The following is a 10,404-nucleotide window of genomic DNA, read 5'->3' on the forward strand; positions in this document are numbered from 1 at the left end:
TCAGCCGGATATAATTGACATGAAGACCATGTCATTCAACAACAGCAGAATATGCACTTTTCTCAGCTCACCTGGAACACTTACTAAGACAGGCCATATTAAATGCACCTTAACAAATTTAAAATAGAAATCACAAACTGTCTACTCTCAGAACACAGTGAAACTAAACTAGAAATCAATAACATAAACACTTCTGCATAATATGTGGGTCAAAGAAGAACTCTCAAGAGAAGTTTTATTTTTAACTAAATGAAAATGAAAGCACAACTTATCAAATTTGCAGGATGCAATGAAAGCAGTCAAATTTAAAAACAGGGAAATTTAGAGCACAGAATACATATATTAGAAAAGAAGTTTGACCTAAAATCAACTATTTTACCTTCCACTTTAGGAAACTAATAGAAGGAAGGGTCAAGTTAATCCAAGGTAAGCAGAAGAAAGGAAATTACAAAAATTAAAGTAGAAATCAATAAAACTGAAAACAGGAATTCAATAGAGAACAATCAATGAAACCAAAAATTGGTTCTGTGGAAAAGATCAGGACAATCAATATAATCAAGTGAACTAAGAAATAAAGAAAGGATACAAATTTCGAAAATCAGAAATGAAAGAGGGGCCATCACTACAGATACCATAGATATTAAAAGGATAATAAAGGAATACTATGAACAATTCTGTGCCCAAAACTTGATAACCTACATGAAATAGACAAATTCCTTGAAGGACACAGTCTGCCAAAACTCACATAAGAAAAAATATTTGGGGTTAAAATACACTATTCTTTTATACTGGCTATTTAAGTTAAAGACACTTGTAAATGAGCAGGTACAAAATGATCACTATGGACTTTGCAGTGTTTCTTAGAAGCAGAAGATAAAATTCCCACGTAAAATGTTGCCCTTCCTGTACGTGAAAGATGTAATATCTTTACTTTCAAGGATAAGAAATCAAAACAGAATTCTGTGCAGACTGTTTAAATAAATGTTAACTCTTAAGTCTCCCTACATGATTTAGCTGTTTCTTCACAATTATTCTTTGTTCAATCCAGTATATGAGTAACTGACTCTGTTTCTTCAAGTCTTCATTTTCTTATAAGGCTCACATGCCATGTAAAACTTGTAAACAAATATGTATTCTCAGACCTATACTAAACCTTAAGAGGATGTAGGAAGGCTTTTACTAGACCAATCTCTAGAAAAGAAAGAAACTGAATCAATCTTTAATAACCTTCCCAAACAGAAAATGCAAGGTTAAATGTGTTTGCTGATAAATTCTACCAAACATTTAAAATGAAATGATACTAATTCTCTACAATCTCCTTCATAAAAATAAAAGCTGGAGGAATATTTTCTAATTCAATTCTATGAAGTCAGCATTTCCTAATACTAAAACCAGATAAGAATGACACTATGCATCTTCTAGTTAGGTCGCAGTGGACTTGAACTGTGTTCTCAATGAAGACTTTCTCTATTTAAAAAAGACTAAATTTGCAGAAGTAATAAATTTTTTTTTTTTAAAAATCCAGCCAGATAAAAGCACAGCACTGCCCAAAACTAAAAGTATGGAGAGAGACATTACTCACCATTGTTATTTTGTTATACAGATGGAACTCTGTTGTGAAGGACAGATCATGACACAAGACTTCAATATTCAAATCAAAACACCATCTTCCTTCCTTTCCTCCTTGCTAACCTAGGCAGTTCTTCCAGGCACAAAGTTTAAGAGAGGACATGACTTTAATAAATCCATATTTAAAACTAATAACAATTGTAGTCCTGCCAGAAATGCATAGCCTGAATCTAGTCATGAGTAGACAATCAAATAAAGGTAAAATAATAGTTATTCCACAAAAATACTAATTTATATTATTCAAAAATATCACTCTCATGAGAGAAAAGACAAAATAGTTCCAGAATAAAGATGACCAAGGGACAAGTCAATAAATTTCATAAACGGAGGTTTTCTTTCACTAAAAGTGACATTATTGTTTCATTTAGTGAAATCTCAACAAAGTCTGTGGATTAGATAATACTATGGTATCAATGCTAATTTCCCAATTTTTAAAATTATATGGTATTTACATAAGGGAATACCTTTGCTTTTAGGAATTAGTGTTTTTTCTTAGGAGGAGCAAAGAGATATCTCCAATGTACTAAATTCAGTGGTTCATAAAAAAATACATAGTAAGAGAGAAAGAGAAAATGATAAATGAAATATATTAAAATATCATTTGGAAAATCTGAATAAAGTATATAAGGAAATCTTTGTAATACATTTTGTATGTCTAGTATTATATCAAAATAAGAGTTAAAAGGAGGAAAAACTAATATTTAGCCACTTTTTTCATCTTAAGACATCAAAAATCAACCACTGACAAATAAGCACAAAAAATTAACATTTAGAAGTATAAATCTAAGAGAGCATAATAGGTTTGAATAAAATGTACAAAATGAAAACTTCACATTCTTAATAAAAGTCTGAAAATTAGAGAAGGCTGTATTTAAACCCTATTAAGCTTTGCTAAATTTACCTTGAACCCAAAGTCAATTATAACCCTTTGGATAAGGGCTCTCGTCCCAAGTAGGTAGGATATTCACAACAAATACCTGCCCAAGGTTTTACCCGATAGGGTACTTGAGGTAGAGGGTGATCACCCTACCCCACCACAATACCTCCAACAGATGCCTTTTCTAGAAAATCTTCCTCCTGGCCCAATAGCAAAGACTTCTAGATGAAAGATTAGCCCCCCGCCCTGCTCTCCACACACCAGCTCCAGCCAGGCCAGGACTAATGGACTTGGAATCACTCTTTTGTAACAGGAAAAAAAAAAAAAAAAAAAAAAAAAAAAAAAAGAAAAAAGACCTTATTCAGTGGGGAAACTTGTAGGAACAATAATTCTCTTAGCATTCTCCTTGGTAATATGACCCATCATTGGTGGTGGTCCTGATATACAGGTAATCTGGGTCAAAATATGCCTGGATCTTCTCTGAGACAAGGACCAGACAGAGCAACCAAGCAGCCTTACAGCTTCACCCAGGGTGGTACCAGCCCTCTCTATTAGCCTGACCTGGTCCACCCCATACTCTGTAGCCATGCAGACTCTGGCTTCAACTACTCTGATGGCACCATGTGATGACACAATGTGGTCTTGATTGCCTCAACCTTACCCCATGGCAAAACCACCCAGTCAGGTCTGTGAAGATTTCTCGGGACAGAACTTGAGAAAATGAGAATCAACAGTAAAGAATTTTTTTTCCAACAGGATCAATTATTAAAAATAAAAACAAACATGTAATGGAAGTTGTGATGTCCTCTTCTCTAAATTCTTTCAAATATCCCCATGTGCCTGGCATGGAGGTGCACACCTGTATTCTCAGCAGCTCGGGAAGCTGAGGCAGGAAGATCAAGAGTTTAAAGCAGGCTAAGGGGGCGCAGCACCACCTCTTCTCTCCATTTCCATTGCAGCAGCCATGGCAAAAGGCAGACTGGAGCACTCCAGATGACCCCAGTGGGGGATGGGAATGCTGGGACACGGGGCCCTGAGGCACCAGGTGGCAGAGACCACGTGAAGGAAAAAGCCTGGGCAGAAGCTTGGTCAGCAAGAATGTCACTCCTTATATTGGTGCCTATTTTCTTGTCTGCAGCATTTGTTGTTTTGGGTATATAAAAGTTTTCCTCAGCTTAGTGAGTAAGTATACTCAGAGAGAACGGAAAATGTCTAGATATATGTGAGATGAAAGTGAATTAAAAGCCGAACTTACTTTAAGCAACAACTATCATGATTGTGTCTGTTCTCATGGCTTGTAGCAAGTTCATATCAGCACTGTTATATAAATACTTGTTTTCAGGACTGGTATTGTGGCTCAGTATGAGCACTTGCCTAGTGTGTGTGAGACACTGTGGATTCTCAGCACCACATAAAAATAAATAAAATAAAAGGTGTTGTGTCTATCTACAATTAAAAAAACTTGTTTCCAAATTTGCCTCTTGATTGTCTATGTAAGGTTTTCCTAGCTTTGTTCATCTAATAAGGCCTCATCTTTCCAGTGGCTTCCAAAATTTTTAAAAAATATAACCACAAAAGAAAAGACATTTTAATATCATAAACCACCTCTCTCTTTCTCTCTCTCTCTCTCTCTCTCTCTCTCTCTCAATTGTGTGTGTGAGTGCACATATATATTTTGGGGGTGGAGGGTACCAAGGATTAAAACTCTGGAGCATTTAATCACTGAGCCACATCCCCAGCCCTTTTAATTAATTTATTTATTTTAAATTTTGAGACAGGGTCTCTCTAAGTTGCTTTAGGCCTTAAGTTGCTGAGGCTGGCCTCAAACTGGCAATTCTCCTGCTTCTGCCTCCTGAGATTCTGGGATTATAGGCATGTGCCACTGCATCTGGCTACAATTGCAAATAATTAAAATTAAGTGGGACTGAGGATATAGCTCAGTGACAGAGTACAGTGACAGAGTTTAGCATGAGCAAGGCCCTGGGTTCAATCCCTAGAATGGAAAAAACAGCAAATAACAACAATGAAGTTTCATGAAATTGATGGTGTTTCTAGTATTTTCTGTTTGTTTCATTTGGTTAGTGTTATTGACCAAGTAAATTTATTTTCATAGTTCATCCTAGATATTGACTTGTGGTTTGAATAAAATGGTGTTCTTTTCTTTTTTTCCTATCCCTGTTTTCTCCCTTTGTACTCTTCCTTGCTCTCAGTTGTTGTCTGCTTTTATTCATCCATTTCCTTTTTGCCATATCTCTTGTCTTCTAGCTTTTCCCCTCTGTTTTATGGAAATCATCTAGTCTGGACAGATAACTTTTCACAATGAAGTTGATCTTGTAAAAGACTATACCTAGTACACATCCATAATTCCTTAGCAAAAATCTTGGTAAATGTGTTTCAGAATTTAGAAATTTTCCACTTTGGAAGGATAACACATAATATATGATACCTCCAGTAGAATCTAGAGTAGCATCTCATAATCCAGTACATTAATATCTATGCAATAAAGCCCGCATAGTAACACTAAACATTATAAAAGACTATGACTAACTTTACTAACAAATTTTTGCTGACAAATTATAAAGAAATTTTAGTTTTCAGAATTTTTTCTATCTTAAGAAAGACCTGAAACCTATTTTAGGAGGTCAAAATATCTCAGGGCTATTTTACCACCCTAATACCACCCTGGCATAATCATAGATTATGTAAAGCATTATAAAAATATGTTTAGATTTTCAACCAAGGCCAGCCTGATATGGTACTAGATATCTCTGAAATGGAGTTTCAAGCATCAGAAAGTTTATGTGGCCTCTAAGTTCCTTTTATTCACAGTCTATCCCCATCACACCTCCAATTGGGGAAGAACCCAGGGCCTTGTGCATGCTAGACAGATGTTATACTACCTAGCTACATTCCCACTTCCTTATTCAGTTATTTGTGCTTGAAATTTTTACTTTTTTAAAAATTTTTACATACTGCATTTTGATTCATTGTATCCAAATGGGGTACATCATTTTGCTTCAATGGTTGTGCACTATTTGGATTCATACCATTTGTATAATCATACTTGTACATAATGTAATGATGTCTGTCTCATTCCACCATTTTCATACCCCTCCCTCATTTCCCTCTATGTAGTCAAAGTTCCTCCATTCTTCTCTTAGCCCCTCCCCCCATTATATCATCATCCACTTGAAATTTTATAGTTAAACTTATTTTTTATTTATATTATTATATATTCATTTATTTTCTGTGGTAATGGGAATTGAACTAAGGAACTTGCACATTCTTGGCAAGGACTCTACCACTGAACTACATTCCTAGCTCTAGTATTTTATTTTCCTACTTTAGCATCAATGCTTTTAGGATGGTGGCATGTTATGTTGCAAAGTTAACATTACTATGATTTAATTTTATATCCTTTCTACTTTTTTATCAAGGAGTAGGAAATAGAATTGATTGAAAGAGGGAAAGAACAGACTCCAAATTAAGGCTGTCTTTGCTCCCATTCTTCTCTAAGAATAACATATTACTTGTATAAAGTAATGTACTATTACATATGTGCATATGAGCATGCCCATGCAGGCATACTCAGAATCTTTTTATTTATTTATTTTGGTACTGAGTATTGAACCCAGAGATACTTGACCATTGAGCCACATCCCCAGCCCCCACCCCTGGCCCTTTTTTATATTTTATTTAGAGGCAGGATGTTGCTGAGTTACTTAGGGCCTTGCTGAGTTGCTAAGGCTGACTTTGAACTTTGATCCTCCTGCCTCAGCCTCCTGATCTGCTGGAATTACAGGCTGGTGCCACCACATTGGGAGCCAGGTATTTTTAGAGGATTTAATAAAGCAGCATTCAGCTGGGCATGGTGGCATACTCCTGTAGTTCTTGCTACTCAGGATGCTGAGAGGGGAAAGATCACTTGGCTCCACATTTTGGGACCAACTGGCAACAAAAGTGAGAACCTGGCTCAGCAGTTAGTAAATAAAATAAAAAAGCAGCACTCTATCATTGTTCTACAGACTGCACAAATACATATTGAACATAAGGATGAACCTGGGTTTGTAGATTGGACCACAACTTGAGAAGCTGAGGCAAGAAGATTGTGAGTTTGAGAGCAGCCTGGGCAACTTAGCAAGACCCTATCTCAAAAGAAAAGGGCTGAGAATGTAGAGTGTCCCTGGGTTTAATCTCCAGTACCAACAACAACAGTAACAACAACGAAAAGCAACCAAGTCACAAAGATGATTATTTGAGGCTTTTACAAGTAAGAAATCCAAACAAGGCACCAAATTTAAAGAAAATTAATAGAAAAGGAAAGGTGTTTTAACTTTTTTCCTGAACTATGAACTGAGATATTTCAGAAAAGTGTGAATGGTAAATTTGTTGAAAGCTTTACTTAATTTCCATTTTGAATGATTACTGATTTCAGATTATCAAGAGGATTAACCAAAGTGATGTTAAATATGTTTTTAATATGCTAACATCAGTCGTTCGGTTTTTAATTGTAAACTTAAGTTTTAAGCCGATTATTGGAGGTAATGTTCTTAACCTTAAGTTTGTCATATGTAGATTATATCTTGAGAGAAATTTAAAAACAATTAATTTACAGATTCCTGAACATGAAAAAATTGTTAATTTGGCTTTAACAAAGATCAGGGCATCAAATCATTTTGGCTAAAACTGTTTTAATCTTAACTTCAATTTTTTTTTTTTTCCCCACTGTGCTGGGGATTTGAACCTAAGACCTTGTGCTTGCAAGTCAAGCACTCTACCAACTGAGCTATATCCCCAGCCCTTAACTTCAATTTTTTGATGGCAAAATTCTATTTAAAATTTTTCACTTTAATTTTACTTCTTCAGAACAATCCTGGCCATTCAAATCTGGTCCTGCTTTCATGGTTATGCCTGTGTCTGTAAGTTTAAGTAGACAGACCTGCAGAACCATTTGATTCATTAGCAGGACTTTGCTGAATTCCAGCAGTAAACCTGAATACAGAAGAAACAAGAGTAATCTGTTTACTCAGTCACTGAAATGTGCTGGATACTAGTTCATAAAAATTACTCTAGATTCCCCTTCTACTGTTAAAAGCCTAGGTCTGCCCAGTAATGCTATCTATAGAGAAGAAACAGAGGAAAAGAAATTCAACTTTCTCTTCCTCTAGAGACTCTCAGGCTTGATGCTCTGGAAGACAGGGTGCCATGCATGGTTGTTTGTATCTCTCTTACTCCTTGACATTCCTGGGAACCACTTTGTAAAGCACTCATCTGAAAATGTTTAAAGAAGACCTACTGAAATGTGCTCTTACACCACCCCTTGACACATAATCAATACACCTTTAAGCACACACATCTATATCTTGCATTAACCTTGCATTTCACCATGATTCAGGAGATATTTGCTGTGCTTCATCTTGAACCTTTTTCTAGTCTGACATCACTTCATAATTAATACATCATCATAAAGAGTCAGAAGCTGCACATCCTGGGAAGCTTTGGAAACAGTCTCAAATGGGACAGAACTCAGTGCAAGATTTGTTAACATGGTTCTCTAGCATGATTTCCAAAAATACTAAAATACATTAGATATTGTCAATTGGGTAACTGAAAAATCAGCATTTTTCATATATACTGGAATACTTTGTGTGGCTCCAAATATGTCCTCTCCTTTTCAACCAACCAGTTATAATGAAAAGAAAAAGGAAAACTGTCATCCTTTCATAAAGGAAGCAAAGATCTCTTCTTTTTTTTCTGGGAGGTATACAACTTAGAAGTCAGATAAGTTGCAGTGCCAGCTACTCAGGAGGCTGAGGGAGGAAGATTGCAAGTTCAAAGCCAAGCTTGGCAAACTTAGCTAGTCAGGTAAAGTACATTCTCATGGATACTAACTAGGACTCTGATATGCCCCAATAACCTTCCCTAGAAACTGTCACTTTTAACAATGTAACATTTTCTCCTATTTTTAAGGAGGGGAAAAAAAGAGGCAATTTTCAATTTATAATAAGCAAGGTAGTGAACAAACACTTAGGTACCTAGCAGGCATTGTTTGATACGCTAAGGCTTACAAACATTTCCTCCTTAATCTGTGTAAAATTCCTGTTAGGAAGAAATTTATTTTCCCATTTTACAGAATATAGCTAAACCCAGAACAAAATAAACAAGTATCAATAAGAAACACTTTTAAATGTGTCATATTTTGAAACTGAGCCTCTAAGCAATGAAAATAAATTCCATCATGTTCAATATGGATTGGAATTTGTGAGCCTAACCCATCAATAGAGATATTTTATCCACTGGTGTTTGGACTTAGTGGAAACTGATAACCACCATGCAGGCTCCTCAAAGCCTAACACCAGCTGGATTCCTGTAAATTGCTCAACTTCTGTCTGCCTTCCCAGAAGAAATCTGCCTGGGCCTCATCCTGAACTGGGGTTCAGAACAGAGACTACACTCTGCAATGCTAACTTAATCTACACAGTAATGGCTAATAAGAATTGAATATCTCCTAAGAGCCAGGCTCTAGGGACATGCGGATGAATGAGACAAGCCCCTCAGAAGGGGATATGGCTAGGAAGCATATGGTTCCCACACAGTGCAGGATAGACTCTGCCAGGCTGAGACCTGAGGGAAGGCTATGTTGGCCTCCACTGGGTGTGGCTGGCCTAGACAGAAGCATGTGAAAGCAATGACAGCTCGAACCCATGAGTATATCCTACAGCATTATACTTAGACAGCTTTCAACACTTTCTGATATATGGGAGCATTGACAATATGGAACATAATTAGTGTTTTCGGCTACCACTTCCAATAAATATATTTTCTACATCCTAATCCTATGATGTACCTCTATCATTTTATTGTTTTTCCTTCTCAAATGCACTCTGATATTTTCTTCTCATGTTTTCCCTACTCTCCTCTTTCTTTCAATTCTGGTTACAGCCCTCTAATAGGTGGCAATCCACAGTGTAAAAAGTTTGGTATAAATGGCTCACTAGGTGTAATGGCCTATTATTTGATATACTTCTTTGCACCCTCTTCCTAAAAGCCTGACCATGGAAACTGGAGCACCATTGTCTCTGACTGTCTGCTATGTGCCAGGGACTGGGCTGGACCCTTTCCATGTGCTGTCTCATTAATCCTCACCCAGCTGTGTGAGTCTGGATGTACCATTCCCATTTTATAAATAAAGAAACTGAAGCTTAGGAATCCAGATCCATATAAATGAAGAAACTGAAGCTTAGGGATCCAGATGCTTGCTCAGTAGGACAGGATGAAGTCAGGATTCAAATCCTGCTCCATCATGCTCTAAAGCTCTGATTACAACATACCACACTTCACAAAAGTTTCTGAAGCAATCACAGCTCACCTAATAGCAGGAATTTTATGAATCTCCTGGAGATAACTCAAGTCCTTGGAGTGTTACAGAACCAAATTTGGGAGGCCTAAACCAAGATAAGAGAAATAGATTGTGGGGAAACTCTCTGGTTTATGTTTATTGCATTTTCTTCTCTGCCCTCTGATAACCTCAGCAAAGGAACTAACAAGGAGTGACCAACAGAGAAAAGGTAAGTAAGAGCCAACAGAATGTTGGCCTAGATAACCACCCACAAGGTGAGTGGACAGGCTGGTGGAAGTGCACTGACCATTTTGGGTGACTCATAATGAGCGGCAGCTGGCTCAGGCTCAGCATCTTCCAAGGCTGGGAACAGTTGATGAATAGTCACATGAAAGACTGCTAGCACAGCCAGAGAAAAGGGAGATACAGCACACAGCTCCTGCTGCTTCATTTTTAAAAATCTTCCAAAATCATGTTATCTGAGACTCTTTGGTGAGAGGGAATCTTATTTGGAAGGGTACCCAAACATACTTAACCCAGGTGTGTGTTCTTCTAGCCC

This window comes from Sciurus vulgaris (assembly GCF_902686455.1).
Source record: "Sciurus vulgaris genome assembly, chromosome: 12".
NCBI lineage: Eukaryota > Metazoa > Chordata > Mammalia > Rodentia > Sciuridae > Sciurus > Sciurus vulgaris.